A 15029-nucleotide genomic window follows, 5' to 3' on the forward strand; every position below is an offset into this window, starting at 1 on the left:
CACCGTTGGCAACTGGCCAACCACTGCCGAAAAGTCGTCGGAGTGGCTAAAAATGGTTGAGAGTCTTTGGGAGGCTCTGATATGGCCATTTCTGGCCATATTGATGGTAAAAAACGGTCGATAATGGCCATGGATCTAATAACAGTTAGATCCACTTCGATATGGCCGTTTTCGACCATTAATATGGCTAGAAACGACTATATAGGAGCCTCGCGGAGCAACCTAGTGACTCTCGACCACTTTTAGAGACTCCTGGCGACTTTCTGGCGGCTGCCGACAGTGGTTGGCAATGGCTTAAGGTGGTGGGGGTGATTTTGTTATAAATTAAAGTTTTATATAAGCTGTGATGTTTTAGCTAAATCTGAAATGTTGGGGGGTTAAAAGAATTATTCAAAAATTAATAATAAAAATAATATTATATTAATATTTAAAAAGAGGACAATTTAATAATTTAAATAATATACCCACCAATTTATTCCTCTCAACCAAATATATTAATAAACATATCCGCCAATTTATTCCAACTAACCAAACACATTTTTCTAAAAATTCACAATACTCTTCAAGGCAGTATAATTTTCTATTAATATAATATTCTCAGTAATTCAATATTCCCTTACCCAAATGCACCCCAATGGGTTGGCCTGACGGTTAATAAAGTTTGCTCCATTCATTGACTTCTTAGGTTCGAACCTTGATATCACATACCACATTTGTGACTTATCTTAGAACATTAGATTTGTAAAGTATTCAATGGATCCCGAAGATTAGTTGAGATGCGTACAAACTAACTCGAACACTCCGGTCATAAAAAAAAAAAAAAAAAAAAAAATTGCATTACAAAAGCATGATTAACTGGAGATGTTATATAAAATTCTTAAATTGAAAAATAGTTGGTATGGAGATGAAGAAAGGGTAAATGTTAAATATGAATAGACTTGTAGATAATAATAATCTCTTGGAAGCTGAAATAATCATAAAACCTAACATTCAAAATGGTAACCAGAATGGTAGAGCATCAACCAACCAGTCAGTCAACCTTCTCAACTAATCTCTTCAATCCATCCTTGTTTCACCACATTACAACCATAGTTTCGGCAAGAGTTTTTGTTCACCTTCTTCCATGTCAATACAATAACAGGTTCCACAAGTTTGCAGGCAAACTCCCAAGAAGATTTGACATCCAGTGAAGATGACCCAGCTACCTGCTATTCATATTTCAAAAGGTATGCTCCTCAGATCCGTCGAATTTGTTTCCCAGTACGCATATTTAGATTTACATATTTACAATTTTTCTAAAGATATTTTCTGTATCATGTTCTCAACTCAAATTCTATCTGAATAATTCATTTTCACTAATCAATTCATACAAAAATCTTTGTTAGAAAAGGAAAAGAGAAATAAATTTAACCATTTTTCTATAATAGAATGGTTGGGTGCAACTTTTGAAAAGCCAAAAAGCATGTATTATAAACCCACAACAGAACATATTTCACAATCCTTTAGCAGGTCTATCATTTCTTTCTAAAACTTACAAGCAAGCCCCAAAATACCAATTAACATCCCATAACATCAAATACAGAAGGGGTGTATTTTCCTCTACCCTTATCGTGTCTTTGTTCTCATTGAAGGGTAAATAAAGCATCTCCAAGACTGAAACAAGCATTGATCCCTTTCTCTTTCAGCCATATCTCCATTTCCAATCTCTTCAGCGTATAGGATGATATTGTGTAATACCACGTTTTGGAGGCAACTTCCTCAGGATGAAAAGCACCAATGAAGAAGGTAATATTTCCACTAACTGCAATTATAAATTGGGATCATCAAAAACCCATACATACTTTAAAAAATATTCCTTAGTAAGCTACACCGCCTGTCCTAAACCAAAAACTACAATTCTTAATACACTACTAGATTCTCAACCACCATTCCTTTGTAAGTTTCAAGTTTCAGCACAAGAACCCTAGGTTGTGACCTAAACTAAATAGTTCAAGGAAATAAACAGCCATCATAAACTGACTCATCTCTATTTGGCACAGTATAATTTAAGAAAACCATCATGCACCTTTCTAAGAATAATTATATCAATGACCAAAAGGTAGCAGACTAAGACCACTCATTGACCAATACATATGAACAGTTCTGAAATAATGTAAGCTTCTAAAATGCATTTGATTATGTTCATGGGCATCATTGACATCTCTAATAGTATAGTTGAAAAAACAAATAGAAAACTTCTTGTTCTGAACTCCCACAAGAACATATCTAAAGAAGAGTGTTATTGACATTTTTATACCACATTTATACCAGAACTTACCAGGTAGTATATGAAGTTTAGGACAGGATGATCCAAAACATCAAGGTTTGCAGCTTTGTCGAATGCATTAAGGCACATCTATAGAAAAAAGGGAAAAAAATAAAAAATAAAAAGATAAAGTTAGATGAGCTTGTATAAAAGACATCACAAGCCACAAAACCTACCAATCTATTGCCCACATATGTGCTTCAGTAAAATTGGATACAGAATATATAAGCAGAACTCAAATTAAACAGCCTGAACCAATCAGCACAAATATCTTAAATGAAAAAGCTGCCAATTGCTGATAGTTGCATTAAAGAGAAAATCACCACAAAAATCTAATTAACCATCCTTGTGGCATGCTATTTTAAGTTGTGAAAAGGAACAAACTCCCCAAATGTTAAACATTAACAAAGTAACAATCATATTAAAGAACTCACCATTACACATCTAACAAGGAAACATGTGAAACATATGGTGGTCACATAGCCAACCTGTCAAAGGTAATCAGAAAAAATACTTTAAAAGAATAAAGTAACATATGATGGAAATGGATAGACAAGAAAAACCGCCTGTCGAAAACACATAATTACCTCTTGCAGCTTCTTACGACGACCTTTTGATTCTACAGGGAAACGCTGCAACATTAAGAACAGCCTGCATCATGATAACACCAGATCATTGCCCATCTCTTCAACAAAAAGAGTAGTTACATGCAAGTTGCATGTGACATCCATAGATGAAAAATGTTTCATTGGAACTAAATAGTGATGTCACTTAAAGGAATTGCAATTAAGCGAAATGCATAAGAAATGAATAGTATATAAAATAATACCACTCTGAACCTCAGTTAAATTGTTAAATCAACCACAGGTAACTCGTTAAATCTCTAAATTGCACACATACAACACCATGCTTGGCACCATATTCGATCTTTTAGGCAAAACCTTGATTTAAATGAGCTAGCATATTACTAATATCTTTAAATGGTGATAATTTGGTTTGAACATTATAGGACTGCCATAGGATATTAGTACTTTATGAAACCAGGTGTCTAAATGCAGACTCTAAGAGACAATAAAGATGTTCCTCTATACTTATTCCCCTCATGCCAGGTTTCTTCCCTCAGCAGAAAAAAAAAAGTATGCATAGTAAGCATGGGCTACATAGTGTGGCAAGCAAAGCAACCGACTGAAAAGAGGCTTTTAAATTTCAGTATTGGGGAGGGAGGAAAATGTGTAATTGATCAACAATGGGATACACAACTCCTAAATGGAAAGTGAAGCAACTAGCTGCATGGAAGTTTTTCGGCTTTGGCATAATGCTCAACAATCTGGTAATTGTCAATAACTGTTGAACATGAAAGACTGCAATTTAAGCATGAATCTACTCTTAGAAGGACAATTAATTTTTTTACCTCCAAAGCTCATCAACACCAAAATGGGAATTCTTTAGGATCACCACTTTAGGTAATGGAACACTGAAAATACCATAACAGCATTGAAGATTGCACATGCCAAAATGACAGTTATGGTCTCTGCATTAGTGTTGTGATCCCACACCGTATAAAACAGATTAGATCTCAGACTTATAAAGGTTGGTAGGCAATGTTACCTAGTATGTTAGTGTTTTAGATAGTTGACTAGCACCCAGCCCATGGCAATAAACAAGGTCTAACTAGGGAGTGAGACAAAAAAAGTAAGATTAAAAGATGATATGTCAATACTCAGCTAGTTAATTAGAGAGTTACAGGTTGATGTCATCTTATTCTTTTGAACATGAAGATATAAAAAAGCCATTGCAATTGCCGGAATTACTAGGCCCACTAATGGCACAAAAACAGAAGGTAAGTCGTTGAGAATTGTCATAGCATAAGTACCTCGGTTAATATATTTGTACCTGTTATTATTACAAAGATATTTTATAATAATTAGAATTCATATAGAAGTACACTAAGAATTTCTAAGTTGGTATATAGAATAAGTGCAAGGAACTTAGAACTAGATATTCTAACTTATTCATCTTTCTCCATGAAATATACATATGATAATCTACTTTCTTTGTTATTCGATTCTTACTTCTTTTATTTTTCTATTGTTCTTATTTCAAATTTCATTTTTAATACAAAAAGTATACTTTTACCAAATTCTGAAAGATTCATTGGAATCTGATCTGAATTTGCGTAATCATTACATCAAAGGGAGCATTCATTCAATGCAGGATACAGATGCATAATATGGGAAACTAATAAGCTTAGAGATTCCATTAATAATAGATTTTTCTTTTCTACACTTATTCGACACAAAGTAGGTCATTTGATTTTAAAATTATATTTTTAGATTATAAAAATATTTTTTAAAAAGTTGACCGTCCAATTACCAATTATAAAAGGATCATCAGCCAATATCTTTTTCCTTTTATTTTTCTATTTTTTTTTTTTTTTTTACCATAAATAGAGTCGTGTTGTGTATGTAAAACTTAATTAATATTGACACAAAATTAGCTAGAAACTCAAATACTATTCTTGCCCCTATCTATAAACTTAAGCTTTTAAGTGTCCATTCAGTTGAACTTATCTACCAATGAAAAGAGCTTTTTGTCATGTAAAAAGCACTTGTCAAGATTTGTGTTGTTCAGTTACCACTCAAAAAGAGCACATAGGTGAGTTAAGTATTTTGTTTTAAGCCTACAAGGAGAAGCTCAAAATTCTTATTTAATGTTTTAAAATGTCAAAAATAACCCCACATTATTGTAACCATTTTGCTTTATCATTCTTGTTATATTAAAACCCTTCTTCGTAACTTCAACTAGAAAACTCTTTTACATTAATCTAACCAAACAACCAACTTTTTCATAAAAGCACTTTGGAGAAGATTTACTTCAATAAGCTCCACTTTCAAAAGTGCAACTTGAATATGCTTAACCAAATCCAAAGTATCACCTAACATGGTATTAGATTTAGGTTAATCAAGAAGTATTATATTTTTAATTAAATAGCTTGTTATGGTCATGGTTGATGATGAATTATATGCTAAACGCACTGGAGCTAATGTGTTAAAGCTTAAACATTACTAGTTGATCCCTTACTTATGAGCTTAGCATTTAGGTCAAGTTATTACTTAGCAATTAGTATCCAGCTTACTTTAACTGCTCTAACCATGAATCTTTTCCTATTTGAACACATGAAGAACCATTCTATTTATCGCTATAGTTGCATTCATTTTTTCTTGTTGGGACCCACAAAATATAAATATGACTGGATGGTAATTTGTACACTAGGAGAAATAGACAGGACATGATTTTTTACACACAAAAATAGGTTACTACTATTTATTTCATAGAGAAAGCAATTGTGTCTAAGTTGTTAATAGTTTGCAGTCCTCCACACATGGGAACAACATAAGCCCACTGATGCAACAATGAATATTCAGAATTTTATTAAAATAACAAAATTCATTCATGATAGATACTAAAGCCACCGGTGCACTTATGTCTTTCAAAAATATGGTAAAGCATGCACAAAGATGCAGGCATTATTACCTTCCACCATAAAGTAAGAACCCAAGGGCTGCAAACAAGGAGACTCCTGCAGATGTACATATAGATTGAAGGGAAGTTCCTCAATGTAAAAATAAGAATAAGTTAAGTGTATATAATTTGTAAAGCTTTCTAGTGAAGAAATTACCAGCAAAGAACATCTTAGATAGGATTATTACAACATGGATAGGCTGCCAGCATAAGATCAACCACAAAGCAATCTGAAAACAATTTAACCAAAGGAGATGAATGTAAGCAACAAAACATAAAGCATCCAGCTACATAAAATTTACTTCAAAATTAGCACCAGCCATACAACCCAATATCCAGATGACAGATATAATTGCCATTTGCTTTATAAAATTCCAGCCGCACTTTATCAATAAGTATAGTATATTACTCCAGATGTTGAAGTATGGAAGACTTTCACAAAGGAGTAAATAATAACTTAGAATGATTGGCAGGTCAGTAAATGCATCATAGTCAATTTAGACACCTTAATCTCATAATTAAAACATTAAATCAATCTCATGAAGTAATTCACCAGCAAACGAAACTAGAACTAAGATCTGATATTTAATATATAGAATCTCAATTTTTGTTAAACGATTAAATATCTTATTGTTGCAATCTATAATAGCTTTATAATTAAATTTTCTTATACATATAAACATTTTATATACCCAGAAATCCATCAAAACTTCTTAAGTGTTCGCCGATATCCAAACCAAAAAGAATATCAGACCCAATAACCTTACTAGTCATATATAATATGCCAAGTACGTGCCTCAATGAAAGTTGAGCCCCTAATCTCTTGGTTCAACCAAAACCCTTAATCACTCATAAAAGGTTGTGATATAGTCACTTAAATTTTACATAGTTTGTTGATACTAATTATGAGCCATTGATTTATTTCAATCCCATAGTATTAACAATTATTAAGTTGGCATTAAAACTACTTTTTAGTTTCTCTCCCAACATCCTTAGATTGAAATTAATCAATGGCTCACAAACGGTGTCAACAGATAGTATAAAGTTTTAAGTTACAGTATCTAAACCCTATAGTAAAATATATATTATAACATAAAATACATATTTTATTAATAGTATAACACAACCTATAGCACTAGTATCCCCAATAATTAATTTGTATCATATAGTGCTCATATCATATACGAGTATTCAATATTCATGCGTCATTTGAACACTACATAAATTATGTAAAAAAAATAAAGATAAAAATAAGAGAAGTAAAAAGAATAGAATATTTTCCAAAACCATAAACTGATGGAAGTTCACAAGATCAATATGGAAAACTATATGCATTATCTTTCAATGATAAGGTAATATAATTAGTTGCAACATAAGAACATAGGACTTAATTGCAACACATTTCTAGTAGCAGTACATGCACACTCTCACCCTCGGGGTTCAATATTAACATTTACAAAACATAATGTAACTAAAACCTACAAGGAGAATACCTAAATTGGAAAAAGGGTAAAGAGATGAAGAGAAAAAAGGTTTATGTGTCTAGGCGGTATGCAATAGTAGAAAGGTGAGTTGGAAGGCACCCATCCAAATCCTATCATAAGTTTTCTGTATCCTTGGTTATAACGTGATTATTTTATTAATTTATTCATGCCAATAAATATAGTAGCATATTAATAATTTATTAAATTCTAAAAAAAAAAAAAAAAAAAAAAAAACTCAATAAAATTATTTCAATATGTGGCCCATAAAAAACCCTTACAACAACAAAAGATGTTCTCAAAGAAAATCAACCCAACATAGCAACATATGAATATTCCAAGAAAATCCAAAATTCACTAAAGTCAAGTCCTAATAGTAGGGAATTAACTATAGGGTAATAACACAACAACCTCATTAATAGGCCTATATCAGAAAAGATGCATTAGAACCACATGTGAAGGACAACTAGTTAATGAGTTTCATTATCTATTATAAAAAAAGACCCCTAAATTACATCATTAATGAGTTAAAATGTGGGATTAATGTAATTTAGGATGTTATTGGCAAAGAATTTATGGTACTGAAAGTTTACAAACTCGTAACATTAATCTAGGAAGTTTCGCTATATGCCATGGATTTTTAAATTGTATAATTTGTAAGGAGGATGGGATGCAATACAGACCATGCAAACAACGTATTGCGCAAAATTTTTCAACTCATCAAATCAACAGACATTCAATCCTCAACCATTGGACAGCATTCTCTTTTTTTTTTTTGGGGGGGGGGGGGGGGGGGGGGGTGTGTGTAGCTAGAGGCTACTTTTAATGTTAATAGTTCACCTACCAGAGATAGGTCCCATCTCTATTGAGAAGTTCTAATCGATCAAATTCCCAACCAAGGTCTAAACCCAATCCATAATCCAAAACTTGTATGTGAGAACTGAAAAAGTTCCTCAACATTGCGTCCTTGTATGACTCCCAACATCCTTGGCTCCATCCGTAACACCAAGAGATGATGGTAATGTATAGAAACCTTAACTTTTCATTAATTGATTCGCACATGATTCAAAGATAACAAGCAAATAAATCAGTAAGTTGCATTCTTCTAGCTTGGAATGAAGATATGTTTAAAATACGAAGTTCACTTAAATTGTCTTATAAACTGTTTACAAATCACTAAATAACCTGATTTCATAATTATACTATTTAAAGATAGCAATCCACTCACCTAAATAACTTCTACAGTAATCTTCTAATATATAAATAAATTAACAAAATAAGAAAAATAAGCAGAAAACATTATAATGCTTTTTCTCTTGAAACATGACTAGCTTCACGAAGAAGGAATGCCAACTCAAATTCTTCCTTTTGCTGGGAAGAGAAATAATGAACAAAGGTTTCACCTGAACAGCATAAACTATGCATTAATAGTAAAGAAACTCGGCCTCAGTCCATCAGTAGATACTGCACGTGCCTGTTTAACATACAAGACTAAGTTATGTTTAACCAACTTATTCCAAGGAAAGCAAAAAACATGGAAATTACAACCACCCTAACATAGAATCTAACTGATAGTAAATCTCAGCCCAAAACAGAACCAAAAGGGATACGTCGTGAAGAAAGCAAGACTTGGCATATCAGAGCAATATGTTGAAGAATCTAAAAAAAAAAAAACAATCACATAGTTAGAAATTGAGAAAGAAGAGGAACAATAGAACATAGTACAAGAAATAACCCATGTAAATACGAACATCAGGCTGTAACTTCGCACATTCCGACGAAAAACAAATACTAAGCATCGAACTGCAAAATAAAAAAGAAAACACCAAAGTTAACAAAAATCATACTAATATAAGTTTGAAGTGCTTTCGTTCATAATTTGTAGAGTTCAGCTTAAATATAAAAAATGCTATTAGAATAATTTACCCAAAGAAAAATAAAAAGTCTTTGATACATGTTTTTTTCCTCAAAAACTACATATATTTAAACAAAATTAAAATTAGAATACGAACCTCCGTTCACCAGAAAATTAAGAAAAAGAAGACCTTCTGCGTGGTCCAGCCGTAATCAGGAACTCTTAACTGTATTCGAATCAGTTGAACCTAAACAAAATATTAAATAAATTAAATGAAACTAATATTAATAAAAAGAAAATCCTAAAAATCATAAAACCCTAAAAAACTGAAAATGGAGTTGTAATTTTATAATGTAAATTCACCAGAGCTACGGCGGCGACTAAGCGTAGAGGGCGGCGCGGACATGGAAGATACGATCCTGCCACAGCGGTGGAATCATTACATCTTCCCACAATTGGAGGCATCTTAAGTGTATGAGCTATCACGGCCGGTGTCACGTCCATCTACAATTTAAAACTCAATCTCTATGTCTATCTATCTCCAATTTCCTCTCTTTTATTAAATTAATGCAGAGATGATTTTGGAGAGGGATGAATTTTACTTATCGTTTTTGTTTTGTGCCTTTCTCGAACTTACGGGCTCAAACCGGTTTTTTTTGGTTTGCCTTGGTGGGGGCGGCCATCCGCCATTGTACGCGTCTTGACGTTATCGACATTCCACGCGCTCTCACACACCACGTGGCTTTTTATTTTTTATGCCCTGTCAGATTAATTTATGAAGGCCGAATATATTTTCCCTCCTAAGTTTGGGAAAAGTACAAGTATTTTTATTCCTGGTTCAGAAAACTATTAACATCCCATCCGGTTTCATTTTTAATTGCTGAATCTAATCAATAATTTTTTCACGAAAAACAGGGTAAGAAAATGTATTTCAGCATTTCATTAACAGTATGGTCCAATATTGAAGAAGTGTCTACGAGAGATCCGAGTCGGGTTTCGTCGGCTTCCTTGGGGCTCGCTCGCACGCGACAAGGAATATAGCCATTCGAATAATAAGGACTATCGGAGGTGGACTCCTGCGATCTGTTGCGATGCAGGTACAAGTTGGCACGCTGATCTTGAACGCCATGGTGGTGTGGGATATGATTTGAGCACATCGGCTAGGGGCGGCGTTATTCCAACGTGTGTCCTCCATCATGCGTCGGATTTGACCGCATCATCTCATCTATCAGCATTTCCTAGAAGTTGTCTCAGGTAATCCAGTCTTGGTGATCTCCTGTCGACGAGTTTATCTCATTGTGGATCGCCTATTATGGCAAAGTATTCTATGGCGGTCTTGAGCTCCCAACCAGGTTCGGCGAAATGACACCCTACGGGTTTGGGGGTTGTTTCTACTCGTCCTCTCTTATGTTCGTCACTTCCCGTTGGAGTTACTGATCACATGAGTGATCTTTCGGAACATTTCTATACTTGCGGGTTTTTTGATCAGTGTATGCGCATTGTAATGACTTCTTTCTATAGTATTCTTTATAACATACACAATAAAACTACATACTTAGTATATGAAAATAGTTGGGCCCAAATTTTCTTTACTTACAAAACATAATTCTTTACATATATCAAAATAACCAGTACAAAAACTTAGCAACAGTGGACAGTAATGCCAATCCTCTCTGCTTGTCGACGTCCCTCCGACCGCTGCTCACTATGTCCTGCAAAAACATGGAAAAAAAACGGAGTGAGCATAAAAATGCTCAGTAAGTAAATCCTCAACTCTTCTCCTTTTTGGTTTTCTCTTACTTAATTCTTTCTTTTCTTTCACTGTTTCTCCTTGTTTCTTACTCTCATGTTCTTTTCTTTTTCTATTCCTGTTCTTTCTTTCTTATTCTTTCTATTCTTCCTAAACATGATGAAATTCATGGCAATATGCATGAATAAAATGCATATGCAATAATGCATAAAATGCTTTTCTTTCTATTTCCATTTTCTGTCATTCTTTTTCTTTTCTTTCTTCTATTTATTTCTTCTTTTTTCTATTCTTTCTTTTCTTTTTGTTGTTCTTTCTTTCTTCTCTGTTTCTGTTTCTTTTCTTTTCTTCTCTTGGCTTGTTCAAGCCTTCATTCTTTTTTTATTCTTTCTCATTCTTCTTTTTCATTCTTATCATTCTTATTCTTCTTTTTCTCTTTATTCTTCTTTTCTTATTCTTTGTCGATCGGTCTCAGTGATGTATGGTATTGGAACTTTGGCCGTGTGAGTGAGTACAGTCTCATCTACATGCACTCTTGCGGACCGCAAAAATTTTCTTTCTTCTTAGGCCACTCAATTAAGGTGGCGTGCATGTAGGAAATTCTTCTTAGTACAACCCTCATCCACATACACTCTTACGAGTCGTACAATTCTTCTTCTTTTTATGCCACTCAATTAAGGGTGGCGTGTATGTGGGAATTTCTCTTAGCACTCACGGTTCCCCATCATAACAACCTATTCTTTTCTCTTCTTACCACTCCTTAATCTTTAATGCTTATTCTCCTTTCTCTTATTCTTAGAGTGTTTTATTCTTTCTGCGTTATTCTTTATTCTTTATGTCTTATTCTCTATTCTTTCTTAAATTTCTACGCATACATAATTATATGCATATGGATGGCTCATGCTTGAAATTCTTACTTAGATGCACTCATGAAATGCAAATATGCAATGTTGCATAAAATTAAGGTTTCTACTCAAAATTATACTTCTCTTAGGCATTCATCAAACATTACTTGTGCATAAACAAACCCTAATTTAATTATCATTCAATTTGTTTCTCAACCATCCAAAATGAGGAGAAAAACTCTCTTATAGCATCACCATACCTACACGGCAAACACACTCCCAAAAATTCCTCAAATTCTTCAAATTTCAAACCATCATCAAATCATCACATACACTTCTCATATTCAAATATATCCAACAACAAGCATAATTCATCATCAATCTCATCTCAATTTCTCAATAATCATAACATATGCATACTTAAAAGAAATCTCTACTCACTTGAATTCTTAAACTTTAACTTGAGTTGGATTTTGAGTAGAATTTATACCTTATGCTTGAGTCTTCTCTACTAAGCTCTTACTCTTGTTGGATTCAAAACTTCTTCTAACCCTAAGCATAAACTTCATAAGAACTCAACTTTACACAAATAAATCATAGATAAAAAGCATGAATTCTTACCTTTTGAAGTCTGAATCAAAACCTTATAAAAATCACTCAAAAGCCTCAAAATCCTTGGAGGATGAATGAAAATTGAGAGAAAATGGGGGAGTAGTGTGGCGGTGGAATGAAGGAAATAAGGGTTACAAACCCCATCATCTTATTTTATAAACTCACTTTCCAATTTTGCCCTTACACTTTGTGAAAAATCCATCCTTGTCCCTAATCAATTACCATAAAGCCCTATTTTTATTGTATTCTTTATGAAATTCTACCTCTTTTCACTCCCCACTTTTTCAACTAATTTTGAGTGAAAAGACCATTTTACCCTTAATGCAAGTTTAAGGCATTTTCTTCATATTCTCTTAAAATAACTTTAATAAAAATTAACTAAGGGCTATAAAACATAATTTAAATCATGCACTTCCATGTTGGGCGTTACACGCATTCTAGTGGTTTTCCCCTTGAGGAAGTGGGACAATCGTCGGAAGATCATTAGCAGTTTCCTGGATTTTCTCAGGGCCTTCAGTATCGAAAGTATCGACGTGATTAGCACCAATTTGACTCCTGGTTGTTCTTGTTCGTCGCACCATTTGCAACGAGATGCGATGGCTAGTTCAGTGATAATGATTTTAGTTGGATTTAGAGTAGGCTTCAATTAGAGTGTTCAAGCCCTCCTTTTAGCACCAAAATGTTGATGCGAAATTTTGTACCGATTAAAACGTTGAGACATGGACACACGTCAACCAAAGGTACCTGATTGACCATAAAAGGAACCAAGCAAGATGGGTGCATGATTCTAGGGAATCAGCGAGGATAAATGTGCGTAGTTAGTACAAGATTGGAGTCGATGGCGACATTAACTGACAATGACAAGAAAGAGGCTAGGTTTTAAAGTGGTTCGGTCGAGCAACGAATCGAGCCTATTTCCACTTATTCTTTTCAAAATGAGTGATGACAAAGATTTAAGCAACTCAAACAGATAATTCTCTCTTCTCTTTTCTTATATCTCCTTCTTCTTTTTATTTTTTTCAAGGTTTTAGCCTGGTATTTATTGGAGTTGCAATGGCGGTCTTTAGTGGGGATACTTCAATGGAATGATTGTTGTCTAGTCTGATAGATTTTGGGCGATCGAGGGTGTCAGGGCATTATTACGCTTAATCCTAGTCATAGTTGTAATTAACTTGCGTTTGTCAGAGAGTAGTCGCTTGGTTAAGAGGAGCTACCGCATGTACTGCACGTGGCGCCCATGCAGTTTAGTAGGCCTATCAGGTGTCGTAGCAACCGTTGAAGCGGTTGACACCTAGCTTGTTTCGTTGCAAGTTGACACTTGTCTCAGGTAGACGTCTTCTTCGACTTACTTAGCTTCGTACCCAAACTAGGGTCCCAGTGCATTGTCCGGGCTTGAGCTGGATGTTTTATCCCCGCACAACAAAGTTATGGAAGCTAGCCTAACTTGAGATCAAGAGAGAACTTTTAGTGTGTTATAATTATAAAATTGGTCTATAAAAACTCAACATATGATATTAGCTTTTGAGTTCATGGGAGTTAAGGGTATTTTAGTCAGACAATATAAAAAGTTGGAAAATTATTAGGGGTTGTTTAGCAAAGCTCTACTTTTAACAATATATCTAATGCACCACCTAGGGGTCGTTTGGATCATATAATATATTTTTATCTTAGTAATAAGATTACCAGAAAGATAGATTACGTTGTAGATTACTGGGTTTAAATTATTATGTGCTTGGTTCAATTAGGATATATTAATAATTAATGTGTTTGGTTGACAGTAATAACAGATGTTATGAAATACCCTTTTACTATAATGCCATTTGGAAGATTACTTGTATTACTAATTAATATGTTTGGTTGGCTGTAAGAGCAGATGTCTTGATTACATGTTACTAAAATGCCCTTTAGATGATTACTGGGTATAAATAATTAATGTGTTTGGTTAATAAAACAAATGATCAATTAACAAAAAAAAAATTTCTCTTATATTTTAGCCAAGTATTTTATTGTTAAGTCATTTATTGGCAAATTTACACAAACTATTGAAACTCCACAAAAAAGTTATTGTATTTTTTGTTGGCTAAACATTCAACACCTCACCCTGTTATGGAAACCAATATAGTTCTCATCACCTAATTTAAAAACTATGATTTGTGTACTGCCCCAAATTATAGTTCCTACATGTTTATTTCTACTTCAGTCCAGTTGAAGACCTTCTTTTTTTTTTCAAGGCAAAAGAAAAATTGTATTTTTTTTCTTTGGTTTACACCATTGCTGGAATTTAGGAGCAAGTTTCCATGTTTAAGGAATTTTGTTAACTTTTTCCACTTATTCTGGACCGAAATTATGTGTAAAAATTGTTGGTACAATTGTAATATCACATATTTTGGAGTACCTGTGCATTTACATTATGTTGAATCCAGGCAATGTACCAATAAATAAAGTACAAGCACAATAACGCTACTCTTTAAATCTGTGAACCAATAATAATACATAATTCCACACGTTGTAAGAGTGAACTTAATCTCCACAATTTTTTAAGTGAACTCAATCTAACATCCGCAAATACAAAGTATGCCATACTCAATACATAATAGTCGTACATAAATGAATCAAATGCAGCCTAAGCTACTCAACTTTGCACAACAGTTTGTCACAAAAG

General features: G+C 33.6%; 1 pseudogene; it reads right to left on the reverse strand.

The window, feature by feature from the left end:
- Positions 1–1443: 1443 nt before the first annotated feature.
- LOC116113769 lies at positions 1444–9603 on the reverse strand (annotated as a pseudogene).
- Positions 9604–15029: the final 5426 nt, after the last annotated feature.

Source organism: Pistacia vera, unplaced genomic scaffold, assembly GCF_008641045.1.
Source record: "Pistacia vera cultivar Batoury unplaced genomic scaffold, PisVer_v2 Contig690, whole genome shotgun sequence".
Classification (NCBI taxonomy): domain Eukaryota; kingdom Viridiplantae; phylum Streptophyta; class Magnoliopsida; order Sapindales; family Anacardiaceae; genus Pistacia; species Pistacia vera.